The 13961-nt window shown below is 35.0% G+C and overlaps 1 protein-coding gene across 3 annotated transcripts in view; it reads left to right on the top strand.

Annotated features, from left to right (window-relative positions):
- Nucleotides 1-13961, top strand: part of LOC138188602 (luciferin 4-monooxygenase) — a 79013-nt gene that overhangs the window by 33112 nt on the left and 31940 nt on the right. The gene's annotated exons all lie outside the window — the stretch shown is intronic.

The following is a 13961-nucleotide window of genomic DNA, read 5'->3' as shown; positions in this document are numbered from 1 at the left end:
ACTCACCAGACTTGGCTCTGTCCGATTACTATTTATTTGCGTCGATGGGACACGCACTTTCTGACCAGCACTTCACTTCTTACGAAAATGTACGAAAATGGCTCGATGACTGGTTTGCCTGAAAAGAGCGACAGTTCTTTTTGGCGTGGCATCCACCAATTGCCAGACAGGTGGGAAAAATGTATAGCTAACGATGGGCAATACTTCGAATAAAATATTTTTAATCATTTTCATACAATAAACGTCTATTTTCTATACAAAAATTCCGGTTTCATATTTATATACCTGGTATACCGTAAAATACGTTTATCCAAAGATTTCTACATGTAGGCAGGTTTGGCAAGGCTCCTTCGTATATAATTTCATGTATAACGTTATAATAGTGTTTCTTACAAATCATACTATAAATTACTTTTATTAGAAATAATTTCTTGCTCGTCGTTTCACATCTCTATAAAATTATCTCGTATACCGTATAGTATATCTCAAAATACAGCGCAAATACACAGAATGGCGTAGCCAAGAAAGAAAATTCACGTTCAAACGTTTCATGAAACGCGGAGACACTTAACGCGGGAACGTAGAATTTAGGTATAGAAATCAGTTACTTGACGAGAATATCCTAGAAAGCCTTCTAATGGCAAATACGTTATCCCCACAGCTGAAATGCAGCTTCTTCAGTTACATGCCTCGTGGATGTTAACGAAACCAGTGTAATAACAATTAGTAGTAAAAGGGAGACGTACATACTTTAAGACGAAACCAGCGCACACGCGAGCAATTGCTTTCGCAACAAAGATTTGTTCGAAGGATATAGTGTAACTGAGTTTCAGAGATACTCAGATGTAATTTACTTTGTGTTTACTCAATGAACGAAATTCTACCGATTTGTCTATTTCTTCAAACACAATTAGATTTATACATATATACATATTAAAATACAATTGGACATTTAATAACAAACATATTAGGAAGATTAAACTCAAGAAATTATTAATTATTAAGATCAGTGGTTTAAAGAGTACAATGATTATGACATTATCTGTATCGAAATAATTATCCCGTTGCAATACAACATTAGACCGATCTCTCCAATTTATTTAAAAAGGGATATTTATACATTTTAATTTTTGAATATCGAAAACAAAAATTTCGACATATTGCTAGGAAAACAAAATACCGACGTTATGTCAAGTTATTATACCGAAGTTCGAAAAATATTCTTTTTACAATTTATGGTGAAACGAACATTTTTAAATTTAAATTCAGACTGGCATAAATGCCATTCAGATTCAACTTACAGACGAAAGAAATGTGGTCTGCATTGGTGGACGGCTCATTTATCGACAATGGACGAGACAAATACGTGGAAACATTTTAGACGATTGATAATGTGCATAGAACATAAGAAAAGATGCAAAATTCGGCCTGGTAATTACTCTTAATAAACTAGATATAGTGTATAGAACGAAAAGAGATCATTTACTTACTTGAAAAACAAAGCGGCAGCTCTAAAAAAATAACTTTCTACACTGGCAATATCAACGTATACGTTTAACGCGCGAAAACCTTGGAATAAATAATATGACGTCTAAATATGTTATATATATATATATATCTAAAAAAATAACTTTCTACACTGGCAATATCAACGTATACGTTTAACACGCGAAAACCTTGGAATAAATAATATGACGTCAAAATATGTTATATAAAATTATTGAAAAAAGAAAAGAACAGAACTAATTTTTGATCGATACGGTATGCCAGTCGATACCGCACAACTCATCTCTGTACCTTTATATATCGAAGACTAATCAGCGTTATTACGTTCGATCTACGCATAATTGCCATTTATGTGAATAACTCGTGTAACTAGCAATGACATTTCAATTAAAGCCGATAGTGACTTCATAAAATTATAAATTCCACGTTTCGATACATATTAACACTTTGTTGGACAAAATCGTCAACGCTTAATCGTGATTTTTGTTGACTGATATAGAGGCACTTTCCTCTCAGATCTACTTTGCAACTTGGAATTGATTTCTCGGTGTGCAGCGCCGTAACGTCAATTTGTCGTACTCGAACCAACAGGTATGGTAGAGTGCAGCAGCACTTGCATTTAAACAGCTTTCCGGTTCAAAGTCTAAAACTAGTTGGACAGAAACGCGGCAATGCCTTCACAGTGTGCACACGTCACTACGTGAATATCGCTATCGATAATACCAATATTGGAAACAGTTTCAAGGATCATAAACTCCGTACCTCCAAACAAACGCTATCGTTAAAAGACTATTCGATAAACTCTTATTTCGGTATGCATTAAATTAAGAATTATAATTACAATTCTTCGAATATTATGTTGTGTGCATCGTGCAAATCAGGTATCAGGATTCGGTCATTTCCCGAGATTCGGGCAAACATCTTTTTTAGATAATTTCAATGGAACACTGTCTGACGGTTTGGTGAATTCCAATTTAGTTTCATCGCTATATTTCATCGACTTATCAAACGTTTTGAGATAAGGCAACGAGAGGATAATGCCCGCTTCCAAACACATTAATTACACACGCAGAGTGACTCCCACAGGATTAAGAAATTTGAAAATTAGACATTTATTTATGTAATTATGAGTTAACTGTAGATATTTCGTAGATGTTATAACAATTTAAATGTCGATAATTTTTCATCGAAAAGCGATCCTTAAATTTTGCGCGCCAGTTATATCGCTATTTAAATACCTTTCTATTGGTTCAACGAAACAAAAAAAAAAAGAAAAACAAATATTCGTGTTCATTGACGTACGTAACAAACAAGCTTCCAATCCCTCGCTTCTTTCTTAAACGAAAAGTTTAGTATCCTCGAGTGTATAATACAATTGTATTATATCTTCTTTCGCTTTTAAAATAAAGTATAATTTAATTTCTGTAATCCTAAATACATTACTGTAGGTGCTATGTAAGACAATTTTGAAGTGATATGTAACCATCTTCCCTTACAAAGTCATACTCTTGCGATTATATGTATGTTCAACTAACTTCTCAGAATTCTAATACCTCTCTCGAACTTAACTTGGAATATCCAAATAATCCTATGTGACAAGAAACTTCTAAGATCCCGATCCGATCAGTCGAGATCAGTTTCCGCCTAAGCTAAAAGTACCCGCAGTTAATTATAAAAGACCAGCAACTCTATATTAGTATTAGTATTAGTATATAAAAAATCAACTTTATCGTCCAACTTAATGTGGCTGTTGGTTCGCTTTTGGCTGTTTAACCTTATTGATTCTAACACAATTTTAAAAAATATGCGATTTAAATATAATTATGTAAAATGTATTATTTATATATTATGCATAATAATATAAATTATAGATATGTAATTTACAGACATATAGATATATGAAATCATTTTTAATATGTTAGATACCTATCCTCGTCTCTTCTGAAAAACTGTCATCGCTTTCGAAGCGATTTATACAAAGTCACGATTGATTCGAGCATCTTAAATATTTCTCTCTTAGTTTTTTTTTTTTTTTGATAATAGAAAAAATGTTTGGCTTTGAATAATATTTGAGAAATATATTATTATTGCTTCATTGTCAGAAATGGAATGCTATATCTTTTATGCCAAAATATCGGAGATCGTTGAACTCTGAGTAAGAAGAAAATTGATCTGTATTAGCTCAAACCTAATAATTAACGAGTAATTTGACATCGTCCCTTGTGCGAAAATATACTTTGCGTAATATCTACTTGGTAATTCAATATTAACAAAAAATTTCGTTAGACAGAACGTTACGAACAGTGTCAATTTGCGTTGCGTCCGTTAAAAGTGAGTATAACGAGATCCAGCTAAAGTTCCTTTTCGACCAACTCTCTCTCTCTCTCTCTCTCTCTCTCTCACACACACACACACACACATAAATTCGAGTATAATTATTCAAACTCGGAATCACAACTGTTACGACCAAAGTGAAAAAGGCTCATAGAATGACAATTGTTCTTTCGATTAAAATGGTTTTCGTTACAATTATGTAATTATAGGTGATCGAAAAATGTTTCTTCTTTCCCGATAACAATGATCGACGAAGGAAATTTATTTCGATAGCACGTAATAGCTATCGGTGATGGAAAATCTATTTCGGTCGCTCATAATAATCGTAGATAATGGAAGTTTGTTTCGGATTGCACATGATATTTATCGATCGAAGAAATCGTATTTCCATCATGGTAGTTATGAACGAGGAAAATATTATCTTGGCTTGGAACAGGTTTTCGGTTTCGAAGTTTATGTTTCACCGCTATGAATAGCGCACGTTCGGTTCGAATGGCCAACAATTAATTTCAAATTCAAATTAATAAATTACAATAACGCAAGTTTTTAAAAAAACTTTTCCCTCGGTAGAAAATTATTTTTATTGATTTTTTAATTTATTACTAAAATTATAAATTAAAATTCAATGTAACAAACATAAGACTCTCCAAGTTTTGCAGAGGTTCCTGTTCGCGTCTCTTTCTTTCAAAGTGACAAGAAAACTGTTTTCGTTCGGAAGCAGGGAATTGTTTTGGTCGAGTACAAAACAATGCTTTACACAATTATGAGTAACAGAAATACAATTTCTCTGGCCGGTAACTGTTTTGAGCAATCGAAATAAATTTCCCTCTTCGCCAACTATTATACTATTGTATATCCGATCGAAATATAATTCCCCTCGTCAATAACGGCTATGGAAAAGGAGGAAAATTCTCGGTCACTTATAATCATTATTTCTAATCAGAACGTTTAAGAACTGAAATCTTGTAATCACGATTTTTTGAAAACTTGGCTTTGTATTTTGTGGTTAATATTCTCAGCTGAAATAATAAACAAATGTTACTGATTTTCTTCTTAAAAATTTTTGGGATAACTGTCGATCCCTGCTTCAAACATAATATTCAAGCCCATAATCCTGTGTAACACAGTTGAGCTACCAATGCGACTTCACCGCTCTAGTTGTGTCGATTTTTATCAATCGAGTTACGAGACCTTCATTAAGATTTCCCGCAGCTCCCTGATTTCGTATCAGACTCATTCGCACGTTTCAATCTACTCTACTCAGTAGTTCCCCGATTTCGCATTGGTCCACGAAAATTAAACCCCTTCGGATTCCCTATTAGGTTTGTTCGTATCCTGTGGTCGACTAATTTTGCCTCAGGTTTGTCTGCATTTTCTCCAACCTCCTACCAACAGCTTCCCGACTTTGCGTCGGATTTCCAGTGATTCACAGTGCGTTGACCATTGGACAAAAATCAAAAAATCAACTTTTACGTCGCCAGTTAAAAGCCTCATAGGAGCATTTCTGGGTGTGTATTAGTAAGATTAAAAGTGTTTTTTAAACAAACAAACGAGCGCCCACCATGTCTAGATACATCGTTTGTGAATCAGAACTTTCAGTCAAAGTTCATCTTCACTTTCGACTGAGTTAGTGTACCTGCATTTTTTTTTAATTATTTTCAGTGTAATCTGTTATTAAAAGACAAGTGCTCTTTATTTCGATAGCTTTTTGTTTCTTTTTTTCTTTTCCACCTTTTAGAAGTGAAATTAGTAACCTAGGTTTTGGTGACTTTAATTAAGGTTTTAAAAAGTACTGCTCAAAACTACTTCATAATATTTGGTGAAAATATGCATATCCCGCAAAAGATCACGAAAAAATTAGCTGCGAAGTAGCTTACCTGCCAGAGTATGTACGTAAAATTGATACGAGAAATAAAATCTGTTCGATTTCTATATCGATGGGATTTTTAGCAGCGTAATCGTCAAAAATTAACAATTTTGTGACAAAAGTGACAAAGACACTTCAAATTAATAATAGACTGTATATATAGTGTCATTGTATTTCCCGTTCAAATAAGGCTCCACTGTCATACCCATTGACAGTACCAAGTTGGTATCTATATCTACCCTTCTTTCTTAAGATGACTACGCTGTTCATCGTGCGCCTTGTTGCCTGTGGTCTGTGACGTTGATACGTGTACTCGGAGTACGAGATGCCGTGAAGCCGCGTGAAGCTACTCGATCGAAGTTTGACATATCGTGGCTCTGGTATCTAGCGCCGCTATCTTTCGATCAGTGTACTTCACTCTCCTGTACAGCCCTTCGTCCTCGTAGCACGTGGTGTCCATTAGTGGCAAAGTATCGAGTGTTGCGAGGTCGAAGGGCAGTACAAGAGTCGTTAAGAAACTCGAAGAAGCATTTCTCAACAGGCGACAATTTTTTTCAAGGAACATGGAACAACAATAAGATATTCCTCGTTGTTACTTCACTGGAGACAGGATTAAACAAGTAACAACCGGCGATATCTGTTGGAGGCGACAGAAACACGAAGAAACTCGGAGAAAAAGTCAATAACGAGCGGCGGCTTTTACAAGAAACATGGGACAACGATAAAAAGTTTCTCGTTGTTGCTTTAGTTTAGAAGACGCTTTAGGGATAAAGGGATGAGGTCATAGCACCATCGTTTATGTACATATGTTTAGGCCTATTTGTATCCTTCGTCATATTTAGAGAGTTCCCATCCTTGTTCTCAAAGATGTTACAATTTCTTTCAGGCGAGCCTGTCATATTTCTGAAATTATTAGCAACGAGACATTCATAACTCTTAAATAACTTTGATCGAAATAAGTTATCTCGGATATAACGTGTGGACATTGGAAGATACGGCGCGTCTTTTGTTGTTTCGCTGGAAGCTAAATCGATTGTAATTACGTTCTTACCGTCTACGATACAAAGAAAGTGCTTTAAAATACTACTACTAGACCAATCATATTACTATGTAACGTATGTTTTCTTTTAACATTTTAGTAATTATATGTCGTTTTACAAGTCTAAGCTGAGAAAATCTTTTTGAAGAGAAGATTTGTATTTTCAACTCTTCAAACCTGATATTCATTGTCTATCGAGATCTTAATTTATTCGGTCTCGAAAAATTTCGTTGGAAAGTTTGGGCACAGATCGAGCGTTTCAAAATATGCAACTTCTCTCTTTCTCCCTGTCTCTCGCTCTCTCTCTCTCTCTCTCTCTCTCTCTCTCTCTCTCCTAATTATTCACTGTTGTAAACTCAAAATGTTACTACTCAAATGTTCATTACATAATCAATGTTTACTATACAACATTTACTATTACGCAAGTACAAATAGAAACATAAATATGTTACGAATTTAATATTATTTTTATTAAGTGGACTATGACTTATGTCTTCTCAAAATACGCCGAATTCCTTCTATTAAAGGTTATTAGTTATCATTCCACCGTTAACTTACTACTAATCATAAAACTTAACTAAAATCAATAGGATGTACATCAATATAAATTTTTATTGAATGTTTTACAAATCAATATATAGGAATACACCATTCGTGATAGCTCACGATCGGTTTCCGATACAGGTATGTAGCAATCGATATTCACGTAGGAAGTAAAGCAAACGCTTCATCGTGCGATAAATTAGAAATACCTCTGTTTAGTATCTCGTTTGATGGGCGTGATACGGCTTGCGGAATGTTGATATAGTAGCTATTAAAAAGAAAAAAGAAAAAAGAAAGAAAAAAAGAAACAGTGTCCTTCGAAGCAAAATTGCGTAGTAAAGGTTGCGACATGTCACGTTCAGCGCCTCGAACGTTTTGAAACTCGTCGGCCGTCTGGAACTAAGCTCGACCGGAACTGGGAATGCGATCTTCCTGCACACCCGGACCAGTGTGCAACTACTTCATGCCAAGAGTATTTGAAATACTCCGCGGTCCAGGATGAAGTATGCCATGGTATCAGAGGTTTGTGGGCTGTAACAAAGCAGGCCCTCCGGGCACCGAATGTACATACAGCCCTGGCATTTACCGCCAAACGACGACGACAGCCTGAATGCTGCAGGACTCCTGAAAACTTCCTCATAAACGGCTATTTGCGTTCGAGGAATTGGAACACGGGTACACCATGAAATTTTATTTCTCCTCCGACGAGCTAGTAATACACCGTGGCAGATTATTTGTACAGCTATGTCAAGATTTTATTCATGAACTTTTACACATTTTTACGCGAATACGATATTCGATAAATATCAGTCAATCGTTCTTTTACATTATCTTTCGCGTCGCAAGCATTAAAACTGTTTACGATATTTCATTGCATAAAAATTAAATTTATCATGAAAATTATAACATAATTATAGCATTACATACATAACAACGTAAGTATATTTCCCTAAAAGTGCAAACATTCAGCGAGCCTTAAAGTTTCGACTAGATTTAACGAAATGTAGCGGATATCGGCAAAATTATGAAAACGTAGCGAAAGAAAAGATTTAGGCTTCGTGTTTCATTGAAGGTGTCGTGAAAGAAATTTGATGTTCGAGAGATAAGGTATGCGCCATAATATGCACTTTGGAACGAAAATCAGATAGACTATACATATGATAATTATGAATTAATCGACGATATTGCGTAACGCGGCACAGATTAGAGTCCAAGTATTATTTACGCCATAGACACCAGCTGGAATTAAATGGCTAGAATGGAAATTCTCATACAACTTAAAGCGATTTTTACGATAATAATCCAACTATGTGAAACGGACGGCGTCAGTACTTTTAAATTTTCCGCACATTGCCGACATTCAACGTTGTAATATAAATTTGGCGGCTGAGGAATACGTAACGTAGTACATTTCAATTGCATAAAACATTATAAATTGTTGCGCCTTTTATCATTTTATGGCCACGAACATGTTTCATATTAGATCATATCAGATCTCGCGTCGAATATAAACTTGAGGGTATTATAATTTCTGTTACAATATTAAAAGCAAAAATTTAAATTTATCCATACCCTCTGTACACTTTTCCGTAATTTATATGTAGAAATTCATATGAAGGTAGATTATGTCGAATATCTTTTGCAAGATTATATTCCATAAATTTTCATCTCTTTCCCGTAGGATTCGTTATATTCGTTTCGTAGAATCTCGATATATTCGTTCGTTAATTCAAAGTTAACTAAAGTATGAAGTCCGAGAACTGCGTAACACGGTTACAAAATTATTGTAAGTCGCTACACTTTGTCGTTGTACATATTTCAAATAAACGAAGCGCAGCTACAGTACAGCACAGCACAGCATAGCACAACACAGAAGCTGAATAATATTTTCTCTTCCGAAATCACTGAAATGCAAAGTGATTTTGTCTTATGGGTGCAGCATACAGACAAGAATTAATCCTCTTATAACAATTAGATTAGCGCTGAATGTTAATTGGAAGAAACTTTATGGTTAAAAATCATCATTAGGAAAATAGTGACAAATGAATATGAAATTTTATACGAATGCAGTAGCTTCATTTTTATTATACATTAAGACCATAACCTAATATATTACGCTCATGGTACAAAGAAAAACAGGTTTATGCAGGGTCCCATTGGAATCACAGACATCACCGACACCAGACCACCGACTCCCGAACCAACAACAGCTTTAACTGACTAGTAGTATTAGTACAGAAAAATAAGATAGGTTTTTTATTTATTTTTTATTTAGTTCATTGGCGTCGATGATCGATGGTCGGCCGTTTTACGATCACCGGATGAAATTATTGCCCTAAACCTAGCACAGCTCATGAATTTGATACCGATTTGCGTTAAAATTACGCTCAAACCTATAGTAAATTAGTTGAAATCAAATCGAAACTTATTTAATTGCTAATCAGCCCCTGTTCGGTATTGGCCTTGGATTAGTCTTAATCCTTGCCGTACCGCGACCGCCCATCAATTATTTATAGCATTAAACCTACATAATCTTACTTATTACACCTCTCTTACTTCCGCGCGATAATATTAGCCAGTCAAGCCTGTTGTCGGTCAAGTCTGATATCGGTGAAATCTGCGTCGGAGATTTCAATCGAAGAATTCAACATATTTTATTAGTATTCATATACAATGTATTTTTTTTCACTCGACTAAATGAATTTTGATTATAACGAGAATTTGGTATGAAACTAATAGAGTTTTGACTGTCGGAACAAGATACGACACGATTAAAAAGTTGGAACGTAGTGCAAGTGCAACAGAATTAGCAAACGTACATGACGTTGGCGAAGCCACAGTCCCAAACATTAAAAAATGAAGATGTGATACTGAAAATTATCTAAATTATCTAAAGCTCGCAGATTCTTTAGTTGCTGCAAGAGTAGAAAAATCTTAAATATGCTGCTGTAATGAAACGGTTTAATCGCAATAAAGCCGATAATAATGATAATTTTATACAAATGGAAACAGCAAACGAAAGTAATAACCGAGAGGTACTTCCTTATGCTGAAGGCTTTAAAATAGAAAAAAAAAAAAGAAAGGGTTTCGTGTTTCCAAGTACAAAAAAGACGCAACTGTTATGCAGTTACTTACGTTGAAAAAGTTATGTGACTTGGCAGGCAAAAAGATATGGGATTTAAATGGGTTATAAACTTTTTTTAAGGTAAATCTGTGGCGGATCGGTACCAGCAGGACGCCGACAGGTCGAGGCATCAACCGAGGTACCAACCGTCAACACCAGAGAGCTACTACGACGACAACGAGTCAGTCTGTCTCGCTAGCGGTCGAATATACGGTGTCACTATACAAATACCGCATCTAGCGAGACTCCCTCTTCGTTTAAGGCAGAGACTACCGGGCATAGCCTTACCGACGAGTCCACCGGTAGTTCCGAGACGAAACGCCCATTCTCTTTTCACACGGCAGGCCCATAACACCGCCAAAAATCTTTCTATTAATTCGGATAAGGGAGACTCCATTGTAACTGTGATTTTTTTCAACTGCAAGTAAGTAGCAAGACATTATTAATATTTAATAATTAATGTGTGGGAGTTATAACATTAATCCTATTATCTTTTATGATTTTATGCAGATATAACAGGTGTGTGTAACATTGTAACGTTGTATTTTATATTTTTGGATACATTTATACAATATTTTATATTTAAGGGGTATATACACTTCCGTGACTGGTTGTATAATTTATCGAAACTCGAACAACGAGTGAATAAAAATTAATATCTAAAATAATTTATTACCTTCCTTCTACTGTATTCTCTCGAAACCATCGAGAATTACGTCTAAAGCACTATTCAACATCGTTCGAAACAAAAGATATACGCATTTAGGTATTTGGTTTAGGCTGAAAGCATTGTATATTTACAACGGAAAAAAAAAGTTTTGTGGTCGTAACGAGTCAACGAGATAGAAGGTCAACTTATCTTTGTCTTTCGTTGAGCGAACTGTTTAGTTCTCGTTGTAAACTCAGTGGATACATTTCCAAGCTTTTCATTCATCAAATTATATCCAAGTTAACGGGTGTCATACGTTTTACATAATAATAAGAAGAATAAGAACAAAATTAAGTGCGTCTGTTACAAAATATTTGTGGTAATTATGTTTTTAATAAATTTTTATAACTTTGTGTAAATTATAACAGAATTAGCTGTGCCACATATTAAATGCTAGCGAAACAGAAATCTTAGATTCCGTGATCAAGTAACGATCAATTTTAACTGCGATATCGTTAATTATAATTATTCTGGTTTCAATATAAATGACATTTAATTAAAATAAGATGTAGAATGTGTTGTTAGAATTTAATATTGTAAAAATAAAATAACAATGTGTGTCAGAAAATCAAATCTTTACAAACTTATCAGTTATCATTAGTGATTTTGTAATGAACAAAGAATATAATTAAATATATACAACTAGTACACTATTACTTTATTAATTCTCATAAGCTATAAATTAATATAATATAGTACACTTCGTAGTACATATTACTACTTCATAACCTTAAACTTTCAAAAGCAGATACATTATCCTATACTAAATATGTTATTTTGTCCGTGTAAAATATATTTAACTAGTCGGTTAATTAATTGTTCAATTTTCAAAATACCGGTTAAGTGACATGAAATTTATTTGAACTGATAATAAGTTTGAGATAATATTACAATGTCCAAACATTTGTAGCTCATATTATATTAATTTTAACGATTTTGTACAATTATTTAAAAGGAAATATTATCAAAAAGCGATAATGTTCACAACAAATTCATATATCAATGAGCTTTGACCTGCTTCGCAACAATGATCAGTAACAAAGAACCTTCTATACGAGTTTTTTATCACATCTCTTAGCAGTTATGTTACCAGGCATAATTGACAGAATAAATTAAAATTTCGCAATAATGCAAACTACGGTAATTATAGAGGAGAAAGTACACCTCCCCGATTTCAATGAGCTTGAAATTTGTTGCCAAGGTCAACACTTTGAACAATTTTTCTCATACATGTAACTGCAATCGTGTTCACTATAAAACATCTTACATTCAAAAGCTTACCATTTGCAAGAGAAACGATGGCCCCGTATATCATGAACATTGCGCATATACTGTCAAATGTACTTTTGTCTGTAGCTGAAAAACTAAGATGGTGCGTGATTATCATTAGGTTACATGGCAAAGCCATATATATATGTCGGAGATGAAAGGACATCGGAGTCTTCCCTTTGGAACCCCGGGAAAATCCCTTAACACCGTAATCTAGATTCTATCATAGGCGTAATTAAACAATTGTCGTCTTTCGATCCGATTGTATTTGTTCAAGATTTGTGATAATGAGCTTGGGCTCGAGGCGATAGCCAGTCGCCGAACGTAGCCGCGGTCACGGGATGAACGCTTTGTCTAACGAAGGTATGGAGTAATTTTATAGCTCTCCTTAAAAGAAATATTTGTGACGGCACGCGACAGTAAACATTCCAACGGTTTCTGTCCCGTGGCTCGCCACACGCAGACCCTATTCTTCGAGTAAGATGATTGCCAGATGTCGATGCGTCTTCAAAGTACATGTTCGGCTAGCCTGAGGGCCCCTTATAAATCTTAAGATTTAGTTGGCTAAAGTCCTTCAAACAGACAAACAGTCTTTGCCCCAACTAGGGGAAGATAGGGGAGATCTATTTTTTCAAGGAACGACGTCTCCCACTAGCAATTTTCCCTCCAGGGCGGCTAGCATCTTTTCTAACCACCGATATGGAGATTGACCAATTAGCAGCAACGTTAATTTCCCTTACTTTCTGAACGAAGACTATCCTCGACAAATCCGATGATCTCGTGTCCTTAGACACACCCCATCATAGTTTTCCTCTGCAGCATCATCGCGACGAAAAGTCATTCTCTCGCGAGATCGTATTAGCGACTTACTTAGCGTCTGTACGCTCGGTGGATATTCCCCGTTTTAACAAAGAGTCCGACTTAGATTTTGCGGGCACGTTCATCCATCACCCCGTCGACCGCGGATTCGTTATTGAACCTAGGATCATTGTCATTAGTTTCTCGAGTGTCTAATTGCCACGGTTGCTTGTCCAATTCTATAATAATCGTATCTGCACTAGTCAATGTCTTCTGTATTGCTTATCGACAATGCGTAAACCAAACGACGATTCGTTTCACGCCCCTAATCCTAATTCCAATGTAAACCCGACATATATATATATCTCCTAATTTTAATTACTAGTATGTATGTGGCATACAGACAGATAAGACATAATGCAACATCTCCTATATCTACATAATTACTAAAAAGTTCTTATATTCAAGATATTAGAAAAATGTGTTCTACGTTTCTGAATACAGAGAACGATATTTATATACTGATGTTTAACTATATTATTAACTATTACATTCTAGCATACTCGCGTTTGTCTTTACCTTTACATTCTTGTATTTAGCATTACGTTGTAATAAACAGCGAAGTAAATCTATTCCCAATATCGTTGAGAAGTTATATTTGCCTAAATAGTTATTTCTCATGTATTATATGTTGCCAGCATTCTTATAGATTATACATATATATGTGGGATGATGTGACGTCAGAGAGGGACGTGGCGTGAGGGGTGATTGT

The sequence above is a fragment of the Bombus flavifrons genome, chromosome 17, assembly GCF_040668555.2.
Source record: "Bombus flavifrons isolate JBK064 chromosome 17, iyBomFlav1_principal, whole genome shotgun sequence".
In the NCBI taxonomy this organism is placed as follows: domain Eukaryota; kingdom Metazoa; phylum Arthropoda; class Insecta; order Hymenoptera; family Apidae; genus Bombus; species Bombus flavifrons.
The sequence above is the reverse complement of the archived record's forward strand: the minus strand, read 5'-3'. Positions and strand labels throughout refer to the sequence as shown.